The sequence below is a fragment of the Lontra canadensis genome, unplaced genomic scaffold (genome assembly GCF_010015895.1).
Source record: "Lontra canadensis isolate GAN:19392208 unplaced genomic scaffold, GSC_riverotter_1.0 scaffold34, whole genome shotgun sequence".
Lineage (NCBI taxonomy): Eukaryota > Metazoa > Chordata > Mammalia > Carnivora > Mustelidae > Lontra > Lontra canadensis.
In genome coordinates, this window is record NW_022631028.1 from 4,973,210 (window position 1) to 4,986,371 (window position 13,162).

At 37.0% G+C, this 13,162-nt stretch overlaps 1 pseudogene; it reads right to left on the reverse strand.

The window, feature by feature from the left end:
- Positions 1 to 9,921: 9,921 nt before the first annotated feature.
- On the reverse strand, positions 9,922 to 10,044 carry LOC116873627 (annotated as a pseudogene).
- Positions 10,045 to 13,162: the final 3,118 nt, after the last annotated feature.

A 13,162-nucleotide genomic window follows, 5' to 3' on the forward strand; every position in this document is an offset into this window, starting at 1 on the left:
AAAAATCTGTTGATTGTGCAAAGCTATTATCAAAACGACTGCAGTAGAAGAGAATTTCACATTTGCAAAGTCTTTGTATTGTCTGAAACTATAAAGTGGCAGGAAGGACATGTATAGAGTTTTAGTATACGGGACAGGTGATTTTAAGGTGAATCTCAATTGTGACAGGGCAGAAGGGATGATGCTTTGGATGAATGGGCACAGTGAATTGAGGGTCTTGAACAGCCTTAATGAGCAAGATGATAGTCTCTCTAAGTAAATTATCTTGGTTTTTACACTCTTATCTTCCAGGAATAAGTGTTTCCTGGAGCAAGCCTCTAATAGTTGTTCTTAGTTTTTTTTTGTTGTTGTTTTTAGTATTTTTTTAATGTAGGAAAAGTATGCCTATCCCAGAATTGTTTAACATGGGGTCAGGAAAGAACATAGGGTCAGTATTGTTTAGCTTGGGAAGAAGGAATATGTTGTGTGAAAGGTGACCTCTAAGATGACCCCAATGATTTCTGCCTATTACTATTCATGCCCATATATAATTCTCTCCCTTTGAGTGTTGTCTGGACTTAATGGCTTCCAAGGAACAGAATAGAAGAAAAATGGTAGGTTGTCACCTCTGAGATTAGGTTACCAAACCCCATGATGTTCATACTGCTACTCATTCTCTCACTCCCTCTTGCAGCCCTTGCTCTGGGGGAAACAACCTGATGTGTTACAAAAAACCCCAAGGAGAAGCCTGTGTGGTTAGGAAGTGATGACTCCAGCCAATAGGTATAAAGGACAGGAGTCCTGCCAGCAGTGTGCATGAACTTGACCATGGATCCTTCCCCAATTAAGGTGTGAGCTTACTTTAGCCTGTGAGAGACCCTCAGATGGAGGTGTCTGTGCCCAGATTCCTGACCTTCAGAAGCCATGAGATAATGGATATTTGCCAGTCTCGTTTACTATATTCAGGGGAAAGTTGTTATGCAGCAATGGATAACTAATACATATTGGTTTCACTTTTCAGGATGCAGGAGTATACTTTCACCTGAAATTTCCACTTATTTCAAAGGAAGCAGATTTATTGGCTCAACTGTTGGTTAACTTCACTAATTATATTCTAGAGTGATAATGAGACTCGAGAGAGATGCATCATCTATTATGTTCATGACAAGCTTTTCTTCATTCTGCTCTGTAGCAACTGGCCATATTTGAAGTAGATAGTAACTACCCTATGAGGGACAGTTGAAGGGATGACTGCTTCCTTGATGAGCACACTGGGTTAGTGCCTTGAAGAGTCTTGAAATTTCTACATCAGCCTAGTCTCTGAAGTTTATTTGTCTGTGAAGTCTCAAGTCTGCTTGAGAAAAGCAGGTGTCGGGTTGGGCCCTGCTTCAGACACAGAGTTTGCCAGGCTTGGCTTCACAGCAGCATTGCAGTGAGACTTGACCCCTCCCACTGTCTGTGATTGCCCTGTACACCATCCACAGACTGGATACTTGCAGGGGACAGCTTTCTCCTCTGCCCACGGAAATGCAGGTCTTGGGAGGTGGACACTTTTTCAGAACTTTATCATTGCTTAAATAAAAGAAAAAACATGTCGAGGGTGTTCTTTTGAGAAACTTACAAAGGGACATGTGGTCACAAGCTGTGACAAGGAAAACTGGAGTACAAACACAGACAGTATATGCCTTGTAGCATACTTTGTATAAGGGACAGTTGCCAATATTGTGCTGAAAGATTTCAAGACAATCAGTTTCTCCTCACCACTTTGAACAAACTAAGGAATTTGACTATTTCTGGTTGGGGTGAGAGGCAGGTAAGAACAGTCAGAATGCGTTTGGGTTCTGCATGTTTCTTGGCTGACTTTGGTCTTAAATTTGGATTTAGACAGCATAGTAGCTAAATTCCATCTCTTCCAAATATTCAACTTACTTGGTCCATACACACTTTGGTTGTTTGCTTTTGAGTTTGTGGAATTTATAAGCTCTTTTCATCTTTACGTCTGTTTACTCTGTCTACCAACATTTATGCTCATCAATTACCCATCTGTCCCCATGACTTTGCAATGTCTATGTACATGTTGAACAAGGAAAAAGAAACTAATAACTCCAGTGACATTGGTTTGACTATCCACGGATACGTATGTACAGAGCAGGTACTATGTAAGTAACTTTGCCATGTACTAACCCATTAGTCCTCATAAGAGCTGGTCATTACTCCTTACTAGCTGGGTGGCCTTGCTTTTTCTACTTTCTGGACCTTGTTTTCCTTAACTGCAGAGTCGTCTGCCAACACAGGCAGCTGAATATGTATCAATATGAACTGATACATAACTGACACTGAGAGCCTTTACAAGGAAGGCAATGGCTTGTATGCTGGGGACCTTGTTCATGTTTTCTAATTTGTTATATTCTTTTTTCCATGAATGGGTCTCACATCTACCCAGGTGTGTTATTACTTAATCTCTTATTAAATTGGTTTCAGAAAAGCTTCAGGCCCCCAAATGTCTCTATTCCCATATTGCTCTGGGGCTCAGGCATCAAAGTCTCAGCGTGAGGAAAGGGAAAAAGTGGAAAGGGGAAAGGTGTTGGGCCTTCATTAACTTAAATTCTAGTGTTTAAGGGACTCCTGAATAATCCAGAAATTCTAACCAGGTTTTAGGGGCCAGATTGAGGATGAATACACTGGGACAAGATGTATTTAGAAATTTGGACATGGAATAGAGAGAGACAGTGCTTTCTGAATGAAGGTTGGTCATGGTAGGTACCTGGGCAGCCAGAGTTGTAATTAAAAGGCAAGATCTTAGTGCCCTGGTTCTAAAATCAGCTGCACATTGAAATTACCTAAAGATCTTTTTAAAAAGACTGAAGCTGGCTTCTGCTCCAGACATTTTGACTCCACTGTGTGGAGTATAGCCTGGCATCAAGATTGAAAAAGAAAAAATCATCATCAATTCTAGTGTGTAGCAAAATTTGAGAACCACCAGAGTAATGGCTAAAGGCTTAAGCTTTAAATTCAGACTGTTCTTAGTTTAACATCCCATTTTACTCTGAGACTATATGACTTTGGGACATTTATTCAACCTATCTTAGCTTTGGGTTTCTTTCTCTTTTTCTTCCTTCCTCTTTCATTTGTAAATTAGAGATAATAATAACACCTGACACATAAAGCTCTTATGAACATTAAATATATGTTTAGCACAGTGCCTACCACATAATAAGTACTCAGAAGATACTAGCTAGTATTGCTGCTACCAGAGTTTCAGTGTTAGAAGGAGGCTTGCTGGTGGTCAGAGGTGAGGCATACTTAGGAAACCAAGACAGCGTGGGGTGGAGGGAAATGTGGCTTCCCTCCTAACCTGGCTTCTCCCTATTCCTGTTTCCAGGAATCAGGCAGTGGGGATATTTGAGAAAGCTGCTGTCATTCCCCAGGTGATCCAGCTTGCAAGGGCTCATCAATCAACCCATCTGACTTATTACCAGGGTGTGTAATTTTGAGGTTTATGTCAAAGGAACAGCCTTGTTATCGTTGTTCTAATTACAGGAAAATCAGATAATATATATTATGCATATATTTTTATGACAGGTGATTTAGAGGACAGGCATAGTTTCTAATAATTTAACAAAGGAAGAGAGGGGGTGGTCTAATTGAATAATGAAATCATTGTAAGTGCTAGTTCGACTGAAAAGGTATGGCTCCAAATATTTCAAATCTGTGCTGAAAATATACCCTGAACCATCAGGATTTAATTCACAGATAGATATGTATATTTAGTTTTACGTTATCCTGTATTTCATTTTTAACTAGAGCTAAGCATTTTGTAGACACTCCTATCATTGTCAGCAGATGGCTGCATTCACACCAATGAAGAGTCTTTTTAAGTTAAACTTTTAATTTGAGACAATTGTGACTATTTCAAAATGTAGGTAGATTCACAAGCTGTTGTAAGAAATATCGCATATCTTTTACCCAGTTTCTCCCAAACACAAAATATTGCAAAGGTATAGTACAATGTCACAGCCAGGATATTGATATTGATACAATCAAAAACAAAACATTTGCATGACCACAAGTTTCTTCCTCTCACCCTTTTATAGACATACCAACCTCCCTCCAGCCTGTATTACTTCCCTAATGCCTGGCAAACAATAACTGCTCTCTATTTCTATAATTTTGTCATTTCTAGGATGTTACACAGATGGCATTATATAGCATGTAACCCTTTTGGAATTGACTTTTTCACTCAGCATAGCTTGGTATCCTGGTGCATTGGGAATTGTTCCCTTCTCTTCCATTTTCTGGAAGACATTGTATATAGTCGGTGTTACTTCTTCTTTAAACATTTGATAGAATTCATCAGTGAAACAGTCTGGGCCTGGAGATTTCTTTTCTGGGCTTTTAAAAATTATGAATTGAGTTTCTTCAACAGCTATAGGGCTATTCTATTTATTCAAATTGTCTATTTCATGCTGAGTGTGCTGTGGCAGATTGTGTGGTTTTTGTTTTTTTTTTTTTCTTTGAAGACTTGGTCCATTTCATACAAATTGTCAAATTTATGTGTGCAGAGTTGTTCATAATGTTCTCTTATTTTGCTTTTGTTGTCTGCAGGGTCTGTAGGCTATCCCCTGTTTTGTTCCTGCTATTGGGAATTTGTGCCTTCTCTCTTATTTGTTGGTATTATCAGATATGTGATTTTCAGATTAAATTCTTCCATTCTGTGGGTGGCCTTTTCATTTTCTTGATACTGACTTTTGAAGCACTGAAGTTTTTAATTTTGGTGAATTCCAAATATGTTTTCTTGTTTAATTGTGTGTTCCTTAAGTGTCATATCTAAGAAACCACTATACAATCTAAAGTCATGAAGATATACACTTAGGTTTTTTTTTTTTCTAAGACTTCTATAGTTTCAGCTCTTACATTTACATCTTAATCCATTTGAGTAGTTTCTTGTGACTGGTGTGAGTAATCATGCTCAATTTCATTTTTCTGCAAGTAATTATCATTCTTCTAATTAATATTTCCAGGGTATATATTTTTCCATAACATTAATTTCAGTCTGTCTGCAGTGTTAAATTTAAAGTGAGTTTCTTGTACACAGTGTAATTTCTATCTTTTAATTGGTATATCTAGACCATTTATGTTGAATGAAATTATTGTTATGTTAGTGCTTAAACCTGTCATTTTATTTTCGTTTGCTGCTTGTTATCTCTGGTTTTTTGTTTTTGTTTCTGTTTTTTTTTTTCTGCCTTTCTATTTGTACATTTTCTAGAATTGAATTTTCTTTCATCTATACGGTTTTTGAGTTTATCTCTTTGTATAACATTTTTAGTAGTTACTCTAATTATTCCATTATATATACATGACATATCACAGTTTATTGAATCATCATTTTGCTAGTTTGAGTGAAGTATAGAAAATTTGTTTTACTTTCTATTCTTTTATTTTCCCTCATGTATAATATAATTGCTTAATTATTTCCTGTTCATACATTTAAAATCACATCCAAAGGCATTATAATTTTGGTTTCAATCCCATCAAATATAAATTAGAGAATTGAGGAGGAGAAGGAAAGTCTGTTACATTTATCCGTATTTTGGCTTACCATGTTCTTTCCTGATATTTCAAAATTTCTTCTTTTATTATTTCCTTTCTGTTTAGAAAACTTCCTTTAGTCATTATTTTAGAGTAGGACTACTAGGGAAAACTTTTCTTAGTTTTCCTTTATTAGAGAAATGTCTATTTCTCCTTAATTTATGAAGGATGATTTCTCTGGATAGAAGGTTCTGGCTTGGCATTTCTTTCTTTTCTTTTTTTTTAAGTCCTTGAAGAATGTGGAAATTCCTTCTGGTTTCCAGTGTTGTCGGTGAGAAATTCATTATCATCCAAATTGTTTTCTACTAGTTGTCATTTCCCTCACTGCATTCAAGATATTTTCTTTGTGTTTACTTTTACGAAGTTTGACCACTATTTGTTCTGGTATTATGGAGTGAATTGTGTCTCTCCCAAATTCATATGTTGAAACCCTAATGTCCAGTGTAACTGCATTTGGAGACGGGGACTTTAAGGAGGTAAATAATGTTAAATGGGGTTATAAGGGTGAATTCCTGATTGAATAGGACTGGTATTCTTATGAGAAAGAAATACCAGATCTCTCTCTCTTTCTCTCTCTCCATCTCTCTCCGTGCATGTACAGAGGAAAAGCCATATGAGGATGGGGTGAGAAAATAGTCATCTATAGGCCAGGAGGAAAGTCCTCACCAGATATTCATTTGGTGAGACTTTGATCTTAGACTTCTAACATCCAGAACTATGAGAAAATTAATTTCTGTTGTTTAAGCCACCCAGTGTGCTATGTTTTCTTCTGTTGTGACAGCCTCAGCCAACTAATACATTTAGTGTGGATATTTTTTAGTTTATGCTGTTTGGGATTCACTTAGATTTTTGAGTCTATATGTTTGTGTCTTTTGCCAAATCAGGAAGAATTGAACCATTATTTTCTCAAGAATTTTTTTAGTCCTGCATCTTTTTCCTATCCTTCTGGGACTCATATGACATGATCCAATGGCTAGATCTTTTGTTGGATCTAGCCCATGGATTCCTGAGGCTCTGTTTATTTATATTTTAAGTTTACTTTCTTCCTGTTAAGGTTGGATAATTTATATTGTTTTATTTTCAAGTTCAATATTTTTTCATCTGGTTTCTCCATTCTGATTTTCAGCCCCTTCACAGAGCTTTTAAATTTTAGTTATTTTATTTTAGGTTTAAAATTCCATTTGTTGTTATTGTATTCAGGTTTAAAATTTCCATTTTGTTTTTCTTATATCTTCTATTTCTTCAGAAAGACTTTTTATTCCTTTGCTGTAACAGTATGTCCCCCCCCCACACTTGTTTTAAGTGTATTCTTACTTGCTCATCAAAGCATTTTTATGGTGGTTGCTTTAAACATTTTTTCATGTGATGCTTACTTCTATGTCAGACTTGTGCTGGCATTTATTGATCTTTTTTATTAAATTCACAATATTTCTGGTTCTTAGTATGATGCATGTTTTTTTATTAAAACATGGACATTTGGGGTTTTATAAATTTTTGAGTATTTCAGAATCTTATTTAAGCCTTCTGTGTTAGTTGGCTTTCCCTGACACTACCAGGCAAAATGGGAATTCCTGCTCCCCACTAGTCTTTTAGTGTAGAATGGGGAGGCTTGTTACTGTTCTTGTGGGGATGAAATCTTGGCTACCTGCTCTGCCTATTGTTACTACTTTAGCAGAGTGTTTGGGGTGCTTTGTTCAGTGTGGCAGAGGTGACATCTAGGTTCCCCCATCAACCTTTTCTGTTACAGCCTGGGAAGGGGCCATTTTGTTTTTGTGGTGTGTGGCTGGAGTAGAACAGTTATTTTCTGAAAGGTCTCTGTCTTGCTAGGCTGCCCTTTTTCTGGGCCTTTGGCTGGAGAGATTAGAATTTAGTTGGAATTTCTTTTGTCTGTGCCTATTAGAATTTCTGGATTGCTGATTTCTTCTGTCTAGAATATATGAAGTAAAACAACATATATATATATATATATATATATATATATATATATATATATATATACTTGAAAATACCCAAACCAAACAAATCCAGGAAACTTATCACTGTGTGTTCCTTGGGTCCCAAGGCCCCCAGGTCATCTGTCTCCTCTCCCCCTTTCAGAATTTCCTTGTGTTTCCTCTGTATGTAATGCACAGAGTTTTTAGTTATACTTAGTAGGAAGAATAAGAAAAAGGATTTTTACTCCATTTTTCTTGTCATGGAAGTCTTTTGAACTCTGTCATTTTAATTGCTAATGACTTCTAATTCATTATAATGCACATTTTGGTTTTTTTAGAGTAGACACAAGACAGACACAAATTTTCTTTTCATGTGTTCATCACCTAGTCAGGAAAGCCCCCTAGAACATGTATCAAGTGACCTTTGACAATAAAGTTAGCATCACAGTCTCCCAAAAGGAATATGTTGACAAATATATAATACATACAATTCAAGGTGGCTTTATACTGTTGCATTTAAATCTGTGCGTATTATGCAGATTTTATATCTTAAATAGCTTGTTAACATACTAACAGCAGTCCATTCCATTTGGAATTAAAACCTTTCTGTGGACATTAAGTAGCTATAGAAAAAGCAGAAATCGGCACTTTAAAATTGGTTTATTTTATAACCAAATGTCGACTAATTACTCTAGTAAGTTGAAAATTCTTGCTTGTATTAACCAGAGTTATGTTCATTTTCAGAGAAAAAAAAAAAATCCTGTGTCATAAAATCTCTCTCTTTCCCTCCCCCTTCCTTGTTATAAAATGTTAAGTGTTTCCTCATCCGGGTTTTACTATAGGAGTCACATAAATGACCAGATTTATTAAGCATAGACTTCTTGAGAGCATGCAGGAAAAGTTAACTTTACAGCCTTCAGTCATCAGGCAACTCCTTATAGGTCTGCAAAGCCTGAACTATTAGCCCCTGTCTGGGGCCGCTGCCAGAGGCCTCCCTCAGGGAATTGTTTGACTGTCTATTCTCAACCACTTCTTTCCTTTGACTGGGATTATGTCCAAGGCATGCCCATTTTTTCAGTCTTCTGCTGCTCTCACCTCAGTTTATCACATCGCAGGAAATCCCTTTTTTAGCTCTCCCTATGCCTTTGTTTAGCCTTGATCAACCGTCTTTTTACCTTCCACCTCCAATTACTTCAGAAGTCCCAGAATCACAGTTGCTTATTCACAAATATGGGAAGAATAACCTAAAGAAACTTAAGTGGTTTTGTTAAGACATGGATATTAATAGTGAAACAGAGGAAAAGAACTTCTATTATCTAACAAAAAATATTTCTATCTTCATTACATTTCTAAAATTCCCTCTTTCTCTTTTTGTTAAATTTCTATAATCTCCCTGGGGACAGAGAAGGGAGGAATAGAATGTCACTAATGATCGGTGATCAATGGTAAGAATTAACCCAAATCAAGAAAAGGAAAGTGACACATAGATGAACAAAATATGATAAAATAACTTGTGTCCTGTAATTCAAATTCCCTTAGAATTATCTAGAATCTTCTAGATAATTCTAGACACTCACCTGGTGTCAGAATCTGAAAAGAGGTTGCATGTGTCTTCCTTAGTATTGCCACAGAAGTAGTCTAAAACATACACTAGTAGTTGACATTTGTTATAAAATAAACCAACTCTTTTCTTGAAAGTTACAGAAAGCCAACTGAAAAATATCTGAAACAGGAAAAATCACTGGCTGATGTATTCAAGAAATAGGTTAGAGGCACATGTGTTTAAAAGTTGTGGTCAGGAATTTATCTTTGTATATCACTTGGCTCTGCCTTCCTGTGTTGGCTTAATTTCCAAGTAGGCTTGACTTTTAAAATCCATTTTTAAAATTAATTAACTAATTAATTAATTTATTTATTTTTCTAAACAGCACCAGGCTTGCATCTTAAAAGCTTAGACACTCTAGGGGAATTAAGGTCTTTTCTCCCAATAGTCCTGATAAGAGTTAAACACATTTTCTGACTGGAACACCTAAGGTGGTGTGCTCATCTCTGGACCAAACGATCAGTTAGGGACTGGAACTCTCAGCCTGGCTAAATTCCTGGTTACATTTCTTAAGCCCCAGAAACGGAGTCAGTTCTATATAAACTACATAAATTGAGAGAAGGGTAGGAATATTTGCCCGAAAAGTATATTGAGATGCTATCACCAACAAAAGAAGGAAAATATGCCATGAGGGTAGATCAAATATATCTGTTGCCCATGAAGGAGGTCATAATATGAGTAGAGAATGAGGTCAGGGAGAATTAATGCCATGAATACCAAAACTTTCCTTGTGATCCCTGGTTTAAGTAACTCTTCTAAGTTGTGGATAGGATCCTAAAGATTCAGATTTATCTCCAAATCTACTTTAGAATCTTCATAAAATTTTCATCTGTCACCTCCCTTTTGTTTTAGGAAATTGTGTGTCATCCTTGCCCATGGGCCATGTTAATGTTCTCTGTACCATTCCAATTTTGGTATATGTGCTGCTGAAGTGAACACACACACGCACACACACCCCTTTTGTTTAAAAACTATCTTTTTTTCAGGGCATGAGCCTTCAAGACACATTTTTTAAAAAAGGTATTATTATTCAGTTTTATTTCTTCTACTTTGTTTAGCCATGTACATTGAAGCAATATTAACCCATTGTGAATATACTCTGTTCTAGCAAAGTTACTGGGTAGGTAAGTTTGGGAGCCTAGGCTAGAAACATAACCACTTGTCATAAGTATTTTTTTAATGGAAAAATGAATTTCTTGTTCCACCCATAATTTACAAAGGAACCATTGGAATACAATTCATTTGCAAACACATACTGCTAAGAAATCTAGCAGATGCATCAATGAACTTTAATTGCATGGGATCATTTGATTAACTTAGTCTTCCTTCTCTGTTCCAATACCAGGTATTTTCCTGGAGCAAAGTTAGAGCAGCTATGATCATTTAATGTGAACTGGGGCAATTGTATTTATTTGGATAGATGACCTAGGTATAAACATGCCTTAAAGAGAACTCACTTCCCTTCCTGGTGAGCATAGGGGGAGATTAGGAGGGTAGTCTCATGTTCAGTGAATTTATCAGAAAATCTTGTTTCCAAACAGATAATAAGATTTTAATGACTCTTAAAATAGGCACAATCTTCGAGCTGATGGTTTTGGAGAAGCCCTTTAAAGAATGTAATTCTTGGAAGAGAACTTCCTAGGGGTTCAGAAAAACAGTGTATTGGTCACCCTTGTGTGCTACCTTTGGTTTCCAGACTTATAAGACTGATAGCTGGAATGTTAAACTACATTTCAACTTTTTAGAGAGACTTCATTGATCCATTGATCCATTCATTCAATAAGTATACACAGATACAGGATTCTGAAAGATGGGACCAGCCAGGCCATGGGTCCCCAACACTTATGTTTAAAGGAAACTTGACTTTTGACATCTGATCAGCTAAACATGCTCATGGGAAGTAGCATGAATCTTCATCACAATGACGAGCCCTGCTGAAATCTGAGGGATTCTGAAATTGCTAAGTAAGCAGTTGAAAGTGTGTCCTCAATCTGAATCTATATGTTGCTTGATTCCAAGGGAAGATCTCAGGACGTGGCATAGATGTTTTGGTGGGAAAATATGGAAATAAATAAAGATGAGTCTCAGGAATCTATAGTCTGATGGGGAGATTGATGTAGAAAAATTCGTTTGATATCAGAGAAAAACAGTTGCTATTCTGAGAGTACAAGCTTTGGGCCAAGGAAGGATTCATGAGTGCTGTGCCCTGCATTCTTGACCTTGTCTGTAAGCTGGACAGACTTTGGCTCCTACCACCTCTGTGGTGAGTATCTTATTCTGTAGGGTTCTAAACAAGGAGAGCCCCCTTAACCCAGAGACTCACAAAGTGGTTAATGGAAACTCTAGGTAAAAAAAAAATGCCCAAGAATTTAATTAAGTAGTTAGGTCCAAACAATTTCGAATGTATAACATATTTATGTAGCTGTTTGAAACAACTAATAGCTGTTTGAAAAAATACATGGACACTGAAAAAAAAATTATTTACTTCATTTTTAAATAACCACGGTTATTTACTGATAGATGGGTGTGCCGTTCAGTACTACGCCACTTCTGAAACCTTAGTGCCTAATAGAACACCGCCACCCTTATTTCCTGTTCCATGGTGAGTTTTGCCTGGCACTGGCTTTGTACCAGAGCAGCTGCTGAAACTCAACTTTGCAAAGGCAGGGTGTCATCAGAAGGAGCTGAAGTTAATGCTGAAGCCATGAACTACCACAGCTACAAATACAGATCTCGAGGGTCTCTGTGTTTCTTTTACAAATATGAAACACCTTGTGGTGCTCTTGTGTTTGCTCTAGTGTCCCAGGCACAGTCTGAGAGCTCAGACCTTAGCTCTCTGTTCTCTCTTTCTCCTAGTGATATCCCTGCCCTCCAGTCCCCAAGACTTATATCCATGTTTGGACAGGGAGCTTTCTGCTGAATCAAAAATATGGACTCAGAGAGTTGCCAGTAAACATCAGTTATGTTGGCCTGAACAACACTCATGGAGATGAACTATCAAATAGAGAGGATAAAAGAATACACTTATTACTTAAATTTAGAGTCAGTGTAGCTTGATATATTTGTTTTTCACGATTCAGAAGCACTTCCAAGTCTTGAGGTCCTCACCATGATTATTCATTAACATGGTTCTAGTGAGTTCATTGGGCTCCAGTTTATAGATTTATGTTATCAGAATGCCAGTTTTATATTAGCTGTGCTATGCAATATATTATTTCTCTAATTCCAATAATGTCAAATTGGTCTAGAGCAGCAGATGACTTTGGAATAACTATGTTTCTGGTGTCATTGAAAAAGAATGAGATGTAGGTTTGTGGGAACAAGAAATCTTTATGAAAATGGAGACCCAATAGATTTGCCACAATCTTTTTGTTGTGTGTGTGTTTCAGGACAGGATGAATGTAAAAGGATTGATGTTCCTTTACTGATTTAAGTAAATCTTGCCCTGTGGTTCCCCACCCATGTAATCCATAGCATTTGTTGCCTTAGGGGAAGGGACAGGTACATACAGAACAAAGACATCATTGCTGGGCTCTTAACTTCAGAGAGAATATTCTGGATTCCACACAGCAATGGTTATCCAACTTTAGTAAGCATCAGAAGCAATTGAAGGATTGCTAAGAGAGAGAGTACTGGGCCTTATTAGAGAAACACATTCAGAGTTTTTGGCTCAATAATGTTGGGTAGGCCCCCAGAATCTGCATTTCTAATAACCTCCCAGGAGATGTTGATGCTGCTGATTTTCAGACCACTCTTTGAAAACCACTGCCCTAGAGTGACAATAGTTCCTGAAAGTCAAATGTACTGAGAAAGATAGGGGATTTGTAAATTTCAGAGCTTTCATTTCTATATCGAAAGCAAAGCCCAGAGTTCTAAACCAGGAGTTTTATCACAGATGTTAGTAGGAATCACCAGACAAGATGAGAAGCCCCTTCTGCTGATGCAGAAAAGTAACAAAGGATTGGGAAAGGAGACAAAACGACAATAAGGAGACAGAATGTTCTCACCCCTTTCCCTACCACCACTTTATAGAGTCTGATTTAAATGGCATGAAATA